Here is a 19,528-nt window from a genome sequence, read left to right as displayed (position 1 = left end):
TCATTCCACCCAATTCCCACATCACCAGGCTCCCACAACCTCTTATTCTAATGACCACTTCCCATGAGTTACTGCTCCACATTTCAGCCCATCCCCTGCTCCATCTATCCTATCTTCTTCACTCCATTCATAGTTGATATGGGGCATTCTCAGATTCTCATCATCTCCTACCTGTATGCAGCATTTTTAAAAACTTTTGGTCTTATTCAAAATGGCTCCCCATCTCCCAATACCTTCCACAGGGTAAAGCCGAATTGCCTCAGATCAAACAGACACTAGTTCCCTAAGGCCTTGCTGGTGGAAGAAAAAAGTTTCCCGTAAAAAAAGATGTCTATTTCTCATCATTTTCAGAGGGACATAAGCCACGGGGCTGCCATCAGCTATGGCACGGTACAAAAACAGAGCAAAAAGATAATCCCTGCCCAAGTTAAATTAGTTATTTGTCAAGTGCTTTGAGATCCTTGGACAAGAATATGTGCAGATTATTACTGAACATATTTATTACTGTACCAGATGGGATGTCAATTCAGCTATTCAGCTTGTTGCCCAGTCTGCACCCCTGTCATTTCCTCCCCCCAGCCTCCATTTGTTTAAGAAGAGATAGAAGAGGAAATGGTTAGGACAAAATATAGTTTTTTGCTTTGTACATTTCTACTTTATTTAGTGGTAAATCCTGCAGTCCCCCGTCTGATATGGGACACTGTGTTGAATGGCCAGTGTGATATTTGTACTGGAGACGTACATCCAGTGGTCAATAAAAGTAAATCATCAGTACTTAAAAAAAAAAGTTACCAGTACTACTGAAGTAACAGCAAACTGACTGGGGACACGGCAAAGCACCATGTAACTGGAAAGCTTGTCTTTCTCACCAACAGAAGTTGGTCTAATAAAACAAATAAATAAAGCAAGAAGCAAAAACATCAGCCACATTCTCTCTCATTCAGAACACTAAGCTACTGAAAAAATCCTCCACTCCAAGTATTATGCACATGTTCATGAAGAATCAAAAGCTAACAGTAGCAACACCAACACAAGTTTGTTTTAAAATACAGTGTGTTTGTCTCTTGTATAACTATTTTGCTACCCTAAAAACAACCACAACAAACAAACACACAGACAAACAAACTGGGGGTGATGGGGAGATGATAACCTTCTCTAATGGGTGATTTTTCAGTTTAAGCATATAGTTGCACCCACAAATGTTACAGATACCTGTTTGTATGCACTAAACTGGCCTTCCCATGCCAAAGACGACATCATGAGAGGGCCTTTACCCAATTGTGCATATGAGACAGCACTGCAGCACACGCCATCAGTTACCCGGCTTGTGCGTGCAGGTTGCGCTGCCAGGTTATGTTACCCGACTGCACGCGATAGGGCCCTCTCCTGTCCCCGCAAACAGAGGCGATCAAGGCCAAATTTAGGCCCTGATTCAAGCTCAGAGGGGGCTCGACCAAGGGAGGCGTCAGGCCTTGCAGCCAGTTCTGAAAACGGGCCCCCCCGACGCGACTGCCACTTTCCGTGAGTCAGCCCTGCCCTCGCACAGCTGCAGGCCCCCTCTCCCGAGGCCACCGGGCTCCTAGTCAGCGCTGCCTGGCACCCAGCCCGCCCCGCCGCGGGGATGCTGCAGCCGGGAGCCGCTGCTCAGGGGCGGCCGCGGCTCCGCACTAGAGCGCGGGGGGATCGGGGCCATTGGCCTGGCCGCGGCGCAGTTCCGGGGGCTCCAGGCCCGGCACGAACAGGTAACGGCGGCGCTGGAGCAGCCGAGCCGGGGGCCCCAATCCCGCCCCCTCCGCGAAGCGATGCGGGGTGGGGGCCAGACCCCGAGCCCACCCCCATGGAAGTCAGTGAGGGCAGCTCAGAGCCAGGTTTTTCAACGGCGTCGTTGATTGTGGGGCCGGGAGGACGCTGTATACGTGGGTGTGGAGTAGAGGGGAAGGTGTGTTACTGGGAGCAGGGTTTGTATCAGCTGGGGGTGGGGGTTGTGTAGCGTAGTTGCTGTTTTAGCATGTTCGGGGGGGTGGGGTCATAGCATAGGGAAGTTGTACAAATATGGAGGAAGATCTTGGTTCTTAGGGGTTTGTATCAATTCACCGTAATTTCGCTGTTATTATTAACCCCACTTTATTAAACATTTCAAAGTTGTGTGAAGAGAAACTGAACTCTGCCAGAGAGATTTGACTCAGTGTCTTTTTGCTGTAGCGATTATTTGTCAGTTTCCCCTGCCTGACCTTCAGTGTAAGCCAGATCTGCAACGCGTTCTTACCTTGCGTAGCACTTACTCGCCCAAATAATATTGCAGGCCTTACGCTATAGCTTCTGCTTACATCTGGGCCCCAAATCACAACTCTTTTCTAAACAAAAATGAGAAGCAAGAAGCAAAAACTACAGAGTAAGAAGAAAACCCATGAATAATTCCTTCTGCTCCAGGGGCATCACAAAGTAATGAGCTGAGGGAGGGAGATTTTAACAACTGCAGGTTACAGGTTTGATCCTGAAAGCCTTTATTAACATGTAGAAAGATTTGCCAAATCAAGCCTGTTCTTTCCACTAGTATCTTCCATCCCAAAGTTCTTTACAAAACAATAATTAATTAATGGAATACTAAATGTCTCATTTAAGCACATACACCCAGGGGAGAGACTTAAAATGTCCTCAGAACAAATCCCAAATATAGAAATTTCCCTTCCTCCTGCTTGAGGGAACACTTAGTTTTGGGATTTGTGGACTGCCAGCCCATGCAGCAGGACTTTCTGGCTCTCCCCCAAAGAGTGTGTACATACATATGTACACACACTGTAAAAACTTTGCAGAGGCCCTTAGAACAGTGGTATTAGGTTTCCATACATAACTGTTATATTAATAAGTATTATTAATTTGTATCTTCATAGCATCCAAAGGCCCCAATCAGGAGCAAGGCTCGTTTGTGCTGGGTGCTGTACAGGTGGATAAGAATACATAGTGCCTGCCCCAAGGGCCTTGCAGTCTAATTTAAGACAAGATACACAATAAACAGGTGCTGAAAAATAGGAACAAAATTATATAGTGTAAACTTAGACCAGTATGATAATTATCGCAGGAGGTGCAGATAGCCATGTCTTTATTGAAGAGTATGATAAAGAGAAAAAGCAAACCTGTTAGTCACCCAAACAAGAGATGAATTCAGGAAATAAGAATTGTACACTACAGTATCTACTTGTCTACACCCATATTTCCAGTCTGTATATTTTGCCACAGTGTAATTAGCTGGTCAAAAAACAAGCATGGGATTTACCTGTGGTTGTGTTTCATAGTCATGTAAAATTACAGATTAGAAAGGCCTTTTAGGTAATCTAGTCCATCCCTCTGTCAACAAAGAATTTTTTCCTGCAGTCTGTTTTCCAGTGCTGTACATTTTTAAAATGGAGGATATTGGTTTACACTTCATTAGGGAGCACTTTTCACCTGACAGACACTCTGAACTTGTTTTTTGCTGTGTAAATAAATTCTAGTCTTTGCCATCAGCAGCTTTGACAGATACGGTAAACAGCAACTTTTGAAAGATAATCTATATAGTAAGGATTTTACATACAGAGCAGATATTTTTGGTTTTCTGTCTCTCATTCTTCATTACTAAGGAAATATGCATGAAAAGAGGTGAATTTGACTGTAATTCCAGTGGCAGAGCTCTTTATACAATGTTATGCTGAGCGTGCTTTCTGTATTGATATTAAAGTCTACAGCCATCTAAAAACAGAAAAGTTTTTTTTTTTTAAATCTTGACCTACTGGCTTGGGTTAAAAGTGTCCCAAAATTACCCCCAAATTTCCTCCCCTTCCACCTGTTCATGCACATATACATACAACGAGCATGGTTCAATACCATCAAATGGGTTACTGTTTTTCAAGCACTTTTCTTTCTAAATAGATCAGTCCAACAGACAGAAGGTGTAAGTATTTGTGATCTTGAGGAAAATGACCTGGTGACTCCTGATTACATTACCAACCTTTTGGTAGAGTGACAGCAAAACCAAGACTGACTAGTATTACAGAAAATGTTTTAACATGGTCTAAAAGTTATCAGTTCTGCAAGATGATTAGATACATTAGTAGCTAGGTAATGACATTCTAGAAGTGAATACAGTGCAGTACCATTTCCAGTTCTTCAGCATAACTGCGGCCTTTTTAACTTGTTTTCAGCTGATTTCTAGAGAGAACTTTGCAAATGTGCAGTTTCAGAATTAAGTAATTTTATAAAGTCACATTAGTGTGTGCACATGCGCATGCACGCACAGAGAGTAAATAAAGTTTGTGTTTTGTAACCCTTGCTGATTAGACTCAGGATCAATGTCTCAGCTGTCCACAGGAGTACTTTTCTAGGGTGACCAGACATCCTGATAAAATTGGGACTGTCCCAGTATTGAATTCTGTCCCACATCCTGACCGATGTACGATTGGGATGCCATTTGTCCTGATATTGTAGGGTTGCCAGGCCTCTGGTTGGCATGGGGTTGGCAGGCTCCCTATCCAGCCGGCTCCACACAGCTCCCCAGAAGTGGTGACAGCCTTCTGGGTCCTAGGTGCAGGGACAGCCGGGAGGGCTCTGCATGCTGGCCCCACCATGAGCGCCAGCTCTACAGCTCCTATTGGCCGGGAACAATGGCTAATGGGAGCTGTGGAGGCGACTCCTGCAGGCGAGGTAGCACACAGGGCCGCATAGCCAGATCTCTGCCTAGGACCCTAGGAGGGAAATGTTACCACTTCCGGGGAGCCACCTGAGGTAAGCGCCACCCGGAACCTGCACCCCCTTCCACACATCCAGTCCCTGCCCCAACCCTGAGCTCCCTCCTGCACCCAAACTCCCTCCAGGAGTCAGCACCCCAAACCCCTCTCCCATGCTCCTACTCACTGCCCCAGCCCTGAGAACCCCCCCTTGCGGTGGGGGCTGGAGCCAGGGCCATGCAACCCTGGCTTGCGGTGGAAGCCAGAGCCAGGACTGTGTGCCCCCGACCCGCAGCTTGCGGCTGGGGCTGGAGCTGGGCCGTGTGTCCCCGTGGCTTGTAGAGGAGGCTGGAGCCAGGCCATGTGCCTCCCTTGCAGCTTCTTAGGGCTATGCACCTCCCTCCCCCATGGTTCAGGTGGGGACTGTGGCTTCCCCTCCCCCACGTGTCCTAATATTTTACTCTTGCGATCTGGTCACCCTAAGTACTTCCCCTTCCACACCTCTCCTTACTCCAGTGAAGCTCCAGCCATAGAGAAGAGAGCAGGAATTACTTGCTTGATATTCCCTCCTGCAAACAAATGGTGGTCAGGGGATGGGATGGGGCAGACAGTGGGAAGAGCTTTGGTTCCATGGCAGTTAGATGCCCAAGGGGATTGAGAGTTCCAATTCCTGCTGTGGGTTGGTGCAGCTATATGACACCCCTTTATTCAGGGTAGATAAAAAAGTTACAGGCTAGCCCTAGATACTCCCTTGTGCTGGCATTTTGCTTTAAGTCCTATGTTAGGATTCTTATAGCAAACAGCACCCTAGAAATACCTCTAAATAAATAAAATGATTGTAAAATGTATGCACATGAGTAATCCCACTGTAGTCAATATGTTCTCAGGATTTGATCCAAATGTATTAACAGGATTATATATAAAATAAAACTGGTTGGAAAATGGCAAGAATGTTTTGTGAAAATTTTCAAAAAATAATTTTCTGGAATTTTTTTGCAAAAATTTTTAAACTTGTGGGTTTTAATGGAAAATCAGAAAAACAGAAATCTATTTTTAGTATTTCCCCTTCCTCTGTCTTTCCCTTCTCTATATCCCCCTTTTTTCCACTTGCCACTGAAAAAGGGGAGTGCATTTTCAGTTTTTATTTTAAAAAGAAATTGCAGTTTTTCATTTATTCTGATTTTTAAAATTTGAAACATTTTGAAGAAAAACAAATTTTCATGTACACATTTCATCTTCATAACTAACCTACTTTAAGTTTTAAAAAGTTTTGAATTAAATATTTCAACCAGTTTTAATATGCAATATCTAGACACTTTGTTCTCTAGGCTTGATCCGTCAGCCCTTATTTATGTGAACGATTATACTATGGCTCTATGGGACTTCAATAGGACAAATCATACCAGCAGCAACTGCAGAATTAGGCTTTGTATTTGTAAGTCTATACTTAGCTTTAAACTCAACCTGATAATTTTTTTACTCTATTGCTATATTTTATCCCTAGGGATTTAAGGAGAAAGTTAAAGGACATTATGTTTTATCATAAATTCAGCATCTTAATGTACCATCCTAGAACAAGCACAACAAAAATTCCAACTGATATACATTTTGGTTTTGGTCTTTCATTCAGTTTTGGGACCTTGATCCTGCTCACACTGATATTAATGGCAGAAATCCCCACCTATTTCTGGGGGAATGAGATGGAGTCCATAGTTTGCTTGAGGGAAACTGTGGCATATGTATCTGAGTTAAATATGTCTTACCATTGGTACAGGGGGAAGGGGACTTTGAGAAGGAAACCCTCCTGATTATTGTACATTATCAAGCTATAATATTAGTTTTGTGGCTGTTTCAGGGAGATGCATTAAGATTATCAACAGAGGAACAATGGAAGTAAGTGAGTTTGCATATTAGCAGTAGATTTTATACATTGGTTTTCATTATAGCAGTTCTAGAAATTGTTAGAGCTGTTACCCCAAATGTTTGTTTTTAGATTTAGAAAGTCTAGTCTTTTTTCCTTAATTTTCTGTATTAAGCATAAAGATCACTTACATTTCCTCTAAGGTTTATTCATGGCAGAAAAGTTAGAAAATACTGCTCAAGAACTTTTTATTCTACACATTAAATCAACTCGACAGCAAAACAAAATAATTAACATCTCTATTACTAATTAAAGTATAGTATTCTACTTGATAAGTTAAAGATGATCTATGTAATAAATTTAGTGCTTCCTATCTCTTTCCACAAGTCAAATAAAATGTAAGGAAAATGTCTCAATTTTTTTTTAATTGGTTAAAAAAAAAGGGTAAACAACCCAGCAGGGCTAATATACAGAGAGTGGGATCATGTTGACCATTTCACCTTTTTCCCCTCCATCACAGTAGATTTTAATTTTCCTCATATATAAGCTGTATGCATCCCCACTCCAGCTATTTTTAGAAGGCCATCATTCCAGCATGCTCCAGATGAAACAGAATGAGCATCATCCTCTGACATTACATCATGTAAATTATCCAGCAGGCGGCACTCTGAGAGCAGCACACTTTATTTCTGGGAGGAAGATGCTAAGTGCATCACATTCACTGGCCACTTAAAAATATTTATAGCAAGTGTGGTGTCAATAAAATAGCAGAAGTGATTCTTTTATGGTAACATGAAATGTATTTGTTTCTGACACTCAGAACATACACACAAACAGTCTCCCCATCTGCAATTCAAAGTGTGGTCTGACCATGAGTCATTCAGCTAAATTCTGCAATGCTGTTTGACAAGTACTTCTCATATCTCTTCTATAGCTCTCATATCATCTTTGTTAAAGTGATATACTGCATTCTATATTGAAGTCTAGAACAGTGTTTTGATTTTGGGGATTGCCAGAAAAATCTTTCAGGTAGGTTTATATAATATTTATCTATAGGTTTATATATTTTATTTATGATTAGATAGCCTTTTTACTTTGTGGAAAACAGTGTTATTAAGGGATATATTTCAAATGTGCATTTAGGGGTATTGTGTAGAATAAGCTTAACAGGGACACTTTGATAAAGCTGCATTTCTGAGAAGGAAGAAGAGACTAAGATGGGTAGCTATACTGCACTCATCTGTGATGTTGGCACAGGCCAGATAGTCATTGTTTTTTGAACAGAAGAGTCAGTGTGACAAGGGGAGAAGTGGTACATCCTGATCCTTTCCCTCCCAACCGCTACTTCTGTTTTAACTAGGAAAGAGGCAGCTAGCATCTCTTTTCTGAGAAGCAGAGCCACAACATTTAAGATCTGGATCCAAACTTCCTCAACATTCAAAGTATTGTTGGATCCAGGGCTTTGATCTGACACATTACAGAGAAGTACTAGCAGTGAAGAGTAGATTTCCATCCAATTCAGGGTTCAAATCTGGATCCAGATGAGGCTAGAGCTGGGGTTCAAGCTGCAGATCAAAGCAGGGCTAGAGGTCAGGTTCAGTCTTGACAACCCCAAAATTTCACAAAATGTTGATCCCAAATTTATGGTAGGATCATTTTTTAGTTGTCAAGATTTCCATCTTTGGGCTTTAATCATGAGAGTGACTGGTTTGGGATCCAAAACAGAAAATAGGTCCTTTCTTCCTCCCAGGCTCTGTGATTCAGCCCTTAGCATTTGTTATATAGCACTTTCTGACTTCACAAATTTTTACAAGCATTAACTAGTTAACCCTCACAGTGACCTTGTAAGGAAGATAAATAACTGAGCTCATCCTCATTTTACAGACAGGGAAACAGGCAGAGAATTTAAGGCTTCTTCCAGTTTTGTTTCTGACCTGGAAGCAAAATGCCTGGGTCAGTTCAGATGTGACAACTGGAATTCTACCCTCTTGCAAACACATCAAAAATTGAAAGAGAATTTGTCTCTGTGGCTTCAGTTGTGACCTCTCTGCGTTTAGAATGGGGTCAACAAAAATTAGAGAGGAGAAGGACCTATTAGAGCATCTAGTCTATCGCCATGCCAGTACAGGATGGTTTTTCTTTTGTTTTAGTCAGTCTAGTTCTAAATAACCCAAGCACTGGAGCTTCTACCATTTGCCTAGGAAGAATTTAATTAATATTAGTGTCATGAAGTTTTTCCTGGTAATCATGCTAAATTTTCTATTTTTTTATTTTCTCCCACTATGCCCCCAGGTACCATTTCTCTCCCTCTCTGATGTGCATAAGGGACAAGTTGATTATTATGACATTTCCTCTTCTCCCCTTGCCTCCATTAGCCATCGCATAGGTAAACTGAACAGCATTTGGCTTGTACTTAAAGTCAGTCCAACCCCCTAATAATTTGTGTTCCTTTTCTCTGAATGCCTTTCAATTTGTCAGTATTTTTCTGTTATTGAGGCACCCAGATAGAAACCTGTATTCCAGGCAGGGCTGCAGTTATACAGATGGTGTAATTCCCTTCCAGCTCTGTGATTTGATAGTTTCATATACAGTAACTCCTCACTTAAAGTCATCCCGGTTAATGTTGTTCTGTTGTTACGTTGCTGATCAATTAGGGAACATGCTCGTTTAAAGTTGTGCAATGCTCCCTTCTAACATTGTTTGGCAGCTGCCTGCTTTGTTGACTGCTTGCAGGAAGAGCAGCTCGTTGCAGCTAGCTGGTGGGGGCTTGGAATCAGAGTGGACCAGCAGCCCCCTACTCCCCTAAGTAAGTTCCCTGTGCAGCAGCTGCCCAGCAGGCTAGCAATTGCAGCTGTCCCTCCTCGCATTGCCATGTGCTGCTCCTGCCCTCTGCCTTGGAGCTGCTCCCCGAGACTCCTGCTTGCTGTGCAGGTGGGAGGGGAGGAAGATGGGGGTTAACGTCAGGGTGTCCCCCCCTGCTCCTGCACCCTGCTTACCCCATCTTCCATAGAGCAGGGGGACACCCGACAGGGCTCAGGATGGAGAGAGCTTGCTAGCAGCAAGCTGAGCCAATTAACAAGGCAGTGTACTTAAAGCAGGGGCGGCTCCAGGCACCAGCGCAGCAAGCGCGTGCCTGGGGTGGCAAGCTGAGGGGGGCAGCCTGCCGGTCGCTGTGAGGGCGGCAGTTAGGCAGCCTTCAGCAGCGTTTCTACGGGAGGTTCCTCGGTTTCGGCAGCAATTCGGCAGCGGGTATGACGAAGGCACGGGATCGGCAGATCACCCGCAGAACCGCCGCCGAATCCACGGGACCGGCGGACCTCGCACAGAAACGCTGCTGAAGGCCGTCTGACTGCTGTGCTTGGGACAGCAAAAAAACAGAGCCACCCCTGACTTAAAGGGGAAATGCTCATCTCTCTCTCTCTCACACACACACAGGGTATGTGTCTTTGTCTGGTATGCTGTCTCCCCTCCCTCCATTCCTGCTGCCTTATAGAGTGTGAGAGTTAACGCTTGAGGGCTCAGCCAATTGCTAGTTCATCATTTAGCAGTAAGGCATTCCCTGGGAAATATCTCACCCTCTGACTCGTCCACCTCAACCAAGCTTCACAGTCATCACTGTGTACCAGCATTAAATTGTTTGTTTAAAACTTATACTCTGTGTGTGTAATATATATATATTTTTCACCAGACAAAAGACTATATTGTACAATATATATTATACAATATAGTCTTTTATGTGGTGAAAAAAAAATTCCCTGGAACCTAACCCCCTCATTTACATTAATCCTTATGGGGAAATTGGATTTGCTTAATATCTTTTTGTTTAAAGTCGCATTTTTCAGGAACATAACTACAACGGTAAGTGAGGAGTTACTGTATAGTGACCAAAACTGCAGTGGCATATTGCATTGCAAACTAACACCTAATTTACTAGCTCACAATCTTCTTCAGGTCTGTCTGGGCATTTCCAGCTATCCTCCTCCCAGGTTCTCATTGTCAAAAAAAAGTATGGACTGCTGTGTACATTTTAATTGTATGCATTCTCTTTTCAGACTTCAGCATCAGAAGATGCATGCACAGCACCATGGCCACGAATCCATGCATGTGGAGATGGTTCTTATTGTCATTGCAACCTTGGTAGTGGCACAGATTGTACTGGTTCAATAGCAGCAAAGGCACTGCAGGTCATACAATGTAAGTAACCAGTCAAAAGATTGCTGTTTTAGAGCCATAGCATCTCAAAACATCAGTTCTTTCTCATGCAAAGATTTAAAATATATACAGGAGCGGCGAAAGGGTTTCTGGCACCCCAGGCAGAATTGAGGGGGTGGCATTTTGTGCGCTCCCCACAGAGCGTGCGGGAGCTTCTGGTTCCACTCCCATCACGCTGCTGAAGAAGGACCCTCTGCTGAAATGCCGCAGGCAACAGCGGCAGTCATTGAGCTGCTCAGTTGCCTGCTGCCGTTTCCCATGGCACATCGACAGAAGGTCCTTCTTCGGCAGCACGATGGGGGCAGAACCAGAAGCTCCTGTGCGCCCCATGGGGAATGCACAAAATGCTGCCCCCTGAATCCTGGTGCCCTAGGCAACTGCCTAATGGAAGTGCTGGCCCTGAATATATATATATATATGTAGAGAGAGAGAGAGATATACCTATCTCATAGGGCTGGAAGGGACCTTGAAAGGTCAGCAAGTCCAGCCCCCTCCCTTCACTAGCAGGACCAAGTAGTGATTTTACCCTAGATCCCTAAGTGGTCCCCTTAAGGATTGAACTCACAACCCTAGGTTTAGCAGGCCAATGCTCAAACCACTGAGCTATCCCTCCCCCCACTCAAGACTTCTCTTGACGACTTAAGTTCAGAATGACACTGCTGTGAATGGATGGAGAAAATGAGGCATCATTCTTGTTCTCAAGAAGAGTAGCTTTTACCATTCCATGAGGAAAAAAGCAACTCTAATTTGATTTCCTCTATATACGAATTGGTCCTGAACTCAGTCCTTGGTGGGTTAAAAAAAAAAACAGGAAAAAAATTAGAACCCAGCCCTCAGAAACTCAGACGTCTGATTGGGAATCTGGGAGTTGGCTATGAATTTCTCACAGGGGTATGTCACATCTCTTTCTCTTCCCCTTCCACAGTCACCATCCACACCTAACTGAAGGGATGATGTAGAGAAGGATCCAAAGAGAGTCTGAAGCTTTGATTGAGCAAGGTGCTTCTGCACATGACTAACTCTGAAGGAAGTATCAGAGGGGTAGCCGTGTTAGTCTGGATCTGTAAAAGCAGCAAAGAGTCCTGTGGCACCTTATAGACTAACAGACGTTTTGGAGCATGAGCTTTCGTGGGTGAATACCCACTTCGTCAGATGCACTTCTGAAGGAAGGATGGTCCAGTGATTAGGGCACTAGCCTGGGACTCAGGATACCTGGGCTCCACCACAGATTGCTGTGTGTTCTTGGGCAATTCGCTTAGGTCCAGATCCCCAATCAGTGGAAGTTAGGAGCCTAAATATCTTTGAGGATCTGGACCTCAGGCTCTCTATGCTTCAGTTCCCCAACTGTGAAAATAGACACAATACCCTACCTCCTGAGGGTATGTGAGTGTAACTGCATTAAATATTGTGAATTGCTCACATACTATGGAAATGGGGGCCCTATAAGTAGGGTGACCAGATAGCAAGTATGAAAAATCAGGACAGGGGTTAGGGGGGTAATAGGAGCCTATATATAAAAAAGTACCAGATATTGGGACTGTCCCTATAAAATCGAGATATCTGGTCACCCTATCTATAAGTACCTGAGACAGAACTTTAAGCATGTGCGCAAGTCCACTGAAGTCAATAAGTCTCTTGTAAGTAGCTCTTTCCCACTGGGAATTTGTCCTTGGAAATGAATGATCCAGGCCAAAGCCCTTGTTAGTTTGTATACTGATATCATGAGTTTTGGTGCCAAGAAGTTAGTGCACATTGACATCAGTAATCACTTCCTCAATCTTCCTTGACCGCTTTCCAACAACTTACCCGTCTTGGAGAGATTTTAAATTTGGTATGTTGAAAATCCCCTAGTTTTCCCTCTCTTCTTGTATTGGTTGAGGGAGGATAGAGTCACAGTTTAATATGATTTACAGTCGTGTTTTGACAGAAAAATATAGAAAGAGGCTGATTCACCACTGCCTTACTTCAACCTCATGCTGGAGTTATTTTGTTGATTTCAGTGGAATTACAATGGCAAAAACTGGAATAGTAAAGTGGTGATTAGTCCCTAAAAGTACACCTTACAAAAATAAGGAACTGTAATAAAAAAATTTTAATAATGGAAGGAGCTGTCAAAATGAAAAGCCTTTAATGGGATTGCAAAGATTGAGTGATGAATTTGGCTCCATGTCCACAACTCTGAGCATTCATACCAATATTGTCTGTTGAAATCAGTTTCTCAGAGGTAGAGAAACTGCTGTCCCACCACCAGTACAAACACAGAGCTGAGCACTAAATATATATAGAGTTGTTGAGCTTTTATAATGGCCCCTCTTGGAATGAGCAAATCTCCGATAGTGCTAAGAAACATACATTTTGCATTATCCTTTCATTACTCTCCCTTACAATACTCTAAAGCTAGTCATTGGTGATGGATCACTCTGTCAGTGACCAAAACTTCCAGTAGTATACTAGCTCTTGTCCTATGCCATGTGTTGCTTACTAGGATCTACTTTTTGAAACTTTAGCCTCAACCAGTAGTTAATCACATTTAAAACTCTATCTGGTTGGTAGGTGATTATTTTAGTGGCCCTAATACTCATTCATATGATCTATCTTATATTCACCTTATAGAGAACCCACTTCAGCTACAAGCATTAAATCAGGTTTTAGTGAGGGGGGTGTTTTTTTAAATGTACAACAACAGAGGAGGGCAAACTAAGGCCCATGGGCTGGATCCACACCATCAGGGCTTTGGATCTGGCCCACAGGATTGCCAGCGCCGTGGCGGAGCGGGAATGAGGCAGGCTTCCTGCCTGCCCTGGCCCCATGCCACTCCCGGAAGCAGCTGGCACCACATCCCTGTGGCCCCTGGGGAAAGTGGGGGGCATAGGGCTCCACGCTCTGCCCTTGCTTGCAGGCACTGCCCCCGCAGCTCCTATTGGCTGGAAATCGGGAACCGTGGCCAATGGGAGCTTCAGAGGAGGTAGAATCATAGAATATGATAGGTACCCACAAGTGAGCGCTGTGCATGGAGCCCTCTGTCCCCCTCCCCTCCCCTCCCCTCCCCTCGAGGCTGCAGGGACGTGGTGCCGGCCGCTTCTGGAAGCAGCACAGGGCTAGGGCAGGCAAGGAACCTGCCTTAGCCCCACTGCGCACCAGTGTCACTCCGGAGCCGCTCAAGGTAAGTGGTGTTGGGCTGGAGACTGCACCCTGAACCCCTCCAGCATCCCACACCCCAACCCCCTGCACCTCTCCTGCACCCTCAACCCCCTGCCCTGAGTCCTCCAGCACTGCCACACCCCTCCTTCACCCCAATCCCCTGCCACACCCCTCCTACACCCCAACCCTTTGCCCTGAGCCCCTTCCTGCACACAGCACCCCACACTCCCTCCCCCACCTCAACCCCAACCCTATTTAAGTGATGAATCATAGTCCTGTGGCAATGACCAGATCTTCAAATCCAGTAATAACGGAAATGCAGTGAAAAGAAGCAGAATCTCCGTCTATATAAACCGTCATACCAGAAGTTGAAGCTAATTTTGGACTTGGTTGTGGCAGTTCTACTTTATGCTCTGCTTAGCTGAGAAAATAATTTAGTTTCACAGCCGTGCTCATCTATTTTTACAAGGCTGTTAATGTTAATTGTACTGTCTCAAACAGCAGATAGTGCAGAGCATTAATTCCACATTAGATAACTTCAGAGAATTTTTCATTAATATATCTTGTAGCTTGTGAAAAAGAATAGCTCTACACCATATGGCAAGTCCGGGCACATTTAAATTGGCCTCCTCAGTGGCACAGTTGCCAACTTTCATATGATAAATAAACACCCTGACTTTCACGAAAAACCAAAAATCAAACTAATCCCATTTCAAAACAAGCCAAGCCCTAAGAACCCCAACCCTCTATGTGACTTGATCCCCCCAGCATGCAGTCTGAGACTATGGTGGACCCGCTGTGCACCTCTGACTCTCTCCCCCTTTGCCCCTGCTTGCTGGGAGCCAATTTTAAAAAAAGCAGCATCAAACTACAAGAAGCTACAAGCCAAACAAGCTACAAGTCAAAAACTAGCCAACAAACAACTCACAAGCCAAGTAAGCCAAAACCAAGCCCAATTTCTGCATTTTTTCCCCCACGGGGTGGGCATGTCTGATCACTGGCCACATAAACATCCTGTTTAGGATATTTCTGTGACTCACAGGGAATCTGTGAGCTAACTTGAACATAACATTTTAAAATGCTTGTCTATTAGACAACTACAGAAAGAAACAAGAGATGTCATTCACACCACTGGTAAATCCTTTTAGTCTTATCACCTTAAAGAAGTCACTTCCTCTTTATAACTTTGCAAGAATATTGAAATCCATTCAATCACTCCCTCCTATTGATATCACTGTATTCTCACCAAATTAGTGAGATTTAACTAAATCCTAATTTTAAAAAAGCCCAAAACCAATACATTAAAAAGAGAAAACTGCTCTCTACTCTTGTTGCTCGTGTACAGTATTTCTCTTGCTTGCTACCCAGCTTTTGATCAACCAGCTTGTATCTGAGTAGTTTACTCATACTTTGTATGTGTCAGATTCTATGTACAGATGTGAGAGAATTAAATATTTTTGTTTCTGATGCTGCTGACAAAATGCTAACCTCTTAAGGAGGGGGTCAGATAAAGACGCAAGCTATACAACCCTCCCCAGTAGAATAACTGTATCGTTGAGGCTTGGAATTTTAGTCTGCTGACAAAAAGCAGGTGGTTGTAATCTGGGGAGGGGGGAGTGGAATGGAAACTGCTTCTTCTGTGTTCCCTTTCCATAGGAGATTAGGGAACCAGATTATCATCACATGTGGCTTGGTCTGGCATAACCATTTGGCACCACAGTGCCTCTGGTACAAAGGCACTCTTATTCCTAATGGTATGAAGGCACTCTGTTGGAAGGCTGTCCTAAGTCTTCTTAGTCTCTTCAAGGTGCTTCCAAATGCTTTCTGTCTCCTTTATTCTGAGCTGGATGTTTATGTCCTCTGTGGGATGCCTGTTTGACTGACTCATTAATGAGCTTTTTGCATGACCGTAGCAGGTAGGAGTCAGACAAAGTGGGGGGCGGGAATTGACAACCTACCAGTTGTTTGGTAAACTTAGGAGGAAATAGGCTACAGGAAGCATAAAAATCAAACCTGGAAGGAAAGGGCATCAGTGTACCTACAAAGAGGGAAAAAAGGGGAAAAAACCCAAATACTTAATGAATTCAAGGGACATCATTACAGCCTGCAGCTTCTAAAATGCATTCTGTAGTTTTATTCAGAATTTTGAGGGCCAGCAACTGAAAGAGGGGCATGCTGGGAAAGGTTCCTGTGTCAAAGGAGTGAGAGCATTTGTTGTAACAAACCAGCCAAAATTCAGCTGTGGATAATTCTGATGTGAGGGAAGAAATTGCCAGCCACCAGATGGTCAGATGTAAAATAGCCTGGGTGTGAGCCTGGGGAAAAAAATGTGGTTTTGCTGATGTTGGAATAAATCTTAGTAGTCCTCTCTGCAGTACTTCTTGTAGATGCTAATTGGCCAAAAGAATTAGCTTCCAAATTATGGAGGTGCAGATTGAAGGAAACTATAAGAGTTTATTATCAGAAGGGTAGCTAGCTGTGTTAGTCTGGATCTGTAAAAAGCAACAAGGAGTCCTGTGGCACCTTATAGACTAACAGATGTATTGGAGCATAAGCTTTTGTGGGTGAATACCCACTTCGTCAGATGCATAAGAGTTTATGAAATCCTGATTAGTTTTCTTGACAAATTAAATTTGTTGTCCAAGATTTTTAAAAGTTGAGTAATGATTCTGGACCCTTCCATTTTTTTCATATCCAAGCTGAAAAATATCTTAAGAGCCTGATTTTCAGAAAGTGATCAGTTCAGTGTGCAAGTAGCAGGCCTGTTTCTCCATTCCATTACACTAGTTTTACACTGACTTGACTCCACTGAAGTCAATGTCAAACTGTTGTGACAGAATGGAGAGTTATGTCTGGAATCTTCAGCTGAAAAAAAGAATATAGTAAGAAAACTTGTCAAATGATTTGACCCTCTGTCTTTTACCAAGGGAAAATCTGACTAACAGAGACTGAACTTCTTATCATAAAGTTTGCTTATTTTTGGAAGCTATCCACTGATTAAATATATCAGCTGCGTAGAGAAAAATGCTTTCTTCTAGCATAATACAAAGTTTTAAAATATGTAAGACAGAAAAGGGAATATTTGTCTTCAAATCATTTCAGATGCTTCTGATCATAGATGACTATATAAATATAAGTTGTCTATTCTACTAGTCATAAATCCTCTGTGGCAAGATTGCCATGTAATGAGTACTTTGGAATATAGTTGACAAATGAAGTAGTATATTTAACAAATAATTGATTTCTACCAATAAGTAATGAGTCTAAACTTGAAAATATTGTCATTTTGGTTTGGTTAGTATAGAAATCTCTGCCAATTTCTGGCATACAGTTGAATGTAAGCATATTACATTAAAATTTAAATGCCACATAGCTGAGTTAATACTTCTTTCATGCACGTTTTAAATATTTGAATATGTCTGCATCAAAAGAAACTAGACTTTTAGAAAGCCCATTAGCTTCTGTTGCCAAATTAACAAGTTGTCATGAGATTGTTCTGTCACAATAAATCTAATTATGAACAGTTATTTTCTTTATATATGCATTTTTCACCACTTGCTTTAAGATGGAAGGAAAAGCACGATAATGCTTTTTTTGCTGAATTTGTTTGTGGTATAAGTTCTTGTTTACTTATAACAGAAAAAAATGATAATTTGAGACAGAGTACAAATATAAATCTTAAAAAAAATCATTGTGTGTTTGTGTAAATTGTTGTTCCATCTGTATAATTAGAAAATGGGAATGCTGTCTAGGACGCCAGTGCTGACTTCACTTCCAGGTCTTTTTGTGCTCATTTAAAGTACAATAAAGAGAAAAACATTTTACTTTTTGGCAGCTGTCTGATTTGTCAGGAAATTCCTCTTGCTATGATATGTGGATGAGGAAAATTTGGAATAATATGATCCAGATGCTAGAGTTGCCATTTACCAACAATGCAGATGTGTTGTTATATGAAGTTGTCCAGATGGTGACCCTCCAGCATTATTAATATATTGCAGATACTAGGCCTTATATCTTTATGACATGATTTCATATGTTTATACTCTAATTTACTTGATTGAACTTTCCTACATTTCATATGTGGCAATTACTATTAAAATTAACAGTTTGATTTGTGTAGAACACAAAGAAGAGTATCTTTAATAGCTTTGAAGAGAGGAGTTCTTTTTAGACTGAATTTTGGTGACGATATTACATTAAAATACTACATTCTAATTAATCTCCTTATAGAATTAGCAAAGAAAATCTCAAAGTACAATTTTAAAATTGGTTAAGACATGAGTGTTTATAACTAACCAATTAGATAACCATGATTAGCGTTGAACAAATCTGTGAAAGTTGCTGCTCCTATGTAGCTGACGGTCTGATAATTTAAGAGGCTGAATTGTAATTCTAGGTTCAACTTTCAGCAGTCAAAAAATAACATCTTACCATGTTAGAACTTTAGGATCATGTTCTTCCTGGCCCTTACACAGGTACACAGTGGGAAGGGGCGGCAGCAAGAAGCCTCTTCCAACTGGAATTGCTTAGATGAGGGCCAGTCAGAATTCCAGTCCCTGCAGTCAAAGAAAGTCAAGGACTGCTCCCCCATCTCTCGTGAGGGTGAACAGTGCCCTACAGGGGGCAGGAAGGGGTGGGCAGAATGCAGTGTGAAGGCACAGCCATAACTCATGCCAGCCACTAAAGAGGAGAAGGTGCTGAACTCCACAGAGGAGTGCATGTTACAGTGTGTATGCTTGCTCCCCCTGCACATTGGGAAGCATTCTGTAGTCCTTTTTGCCTTCTTTTGAAGTATCAGGTATTGGCTACTGCAGATCCCATGCCAATTCTGCACTACATTGTGTGACATACAGAGGTTGCATTCACCCTGTCTGGTGTTCATAGAATCACCCAGTGCACTAAAAAAAACACCTCAATGAGGGCGTGGCTCCCAGTGCTTGGGCACTGTTTACACTGGTGCTTTACAGTGCTGCAAGTTGCTGTGCTCAGGGGGGTGTTTTTTCACTCCCCTGAGTGAGAAAGTTGCAGCGCTGTTAATTGCCAGTGGAGATAAGCCCTCAAGTGACCCACCAGAGGCAACTGGTAGTGCATGGGATGGAAGGAGCAATATTATTTTCATAGGTGAATAGCAGATTTTCCCACACCTTGTAGTAGGCCTTGATATCTGCAAGTGCAGGGCTTAGGCACAGCTGGATCAATATCTGATCCAGAATTGCTGTGTTCCTATCTTTTACATCTATTTATTCTAAATGACCTAATCTTTTATCAAGCCCTTGATAATGAAATACTGCTTTTTATAAAATATTGCTTCATATTACATTTTTTTTTTTAGGGGAAAGTTTGTATTTCCCTTTAAAAAAGTCCCTAATTTTTCTTGGTAACAGAGGAAAGGCTCAGTTCTGCCTCCATCGGAATCTATGGCAAAACACCAATAGATGGCAGCTGGAATAATATTGGGCATTACATGATTTCATTTTAGGTTTAAGAGATGAGATTCCTATCCTTCCCTTTCCTCTCCCCAATAAGGAAATTGTGACCCTGTTCTAGATAACATTGGGAGGGAGTGTTGTTTTTTAATTTATCCACATTCTAAAGGCATCTCTTCACAGTTTCT

The 19,528-nt window shown here is 42.7% G+C and overlaps 1 long non-coding RNA gene across 8 annotated transcripts; it reads left to right on the top strand.

Moving 5' to 3' along the window:
* The first annotated feature begins 1,728 nt into the window (after positions 1 to 1,728).
* On the top strand, positions 1,729 to 14,791 carry LOC127047861 (uncharacterized). Of its 8 annotated transcripts, XR_007773484.1 has the most exons (6): positions 1,736 to 1,939; positions 6,029 to 6,135; positions 6,556 to 6,593; positions 8,854 to 8,947; positions 10,614 to 10,755; positions 11,699 to 14,791. It is a non-coding gene; the product is annotated as an uncharacterized LOC127047861 (long non-coding RNA). The 8 variants fall into 8 exon arrangements; XR_007773483.1 differs by lacking the exon at positions 6,029 to 6,135; XR_007773480.1 differs by lacking the exons at positions 6,029 to 6,135; positions 8,854 to 8,947 and adding an exon at positions 7,496 to 7,590.
* The last annotated feature ends 4,737 nt before the right edge of the window (positions 14,792 to 19,528 follow it).

This window comes from Gopherus flavomarginatus, chromosome 3 (assembly GCF_025201925.1).
Source record: "Gopherus flavomarginatus isolate rGopFla2 chromosome 3, rGopFla2.mat.asm, whole genome shotgun sequence".
Taxonomy (NCBI): domain Eukaryota; kingdom Metazoa; phylum Chordata; order Testudines; family Testudinidae; genus Gopherus; species Gopherus flavomarginatus.
This window is presented reverse-complemented; position numbering and strand designations above follow the sequence as displayed.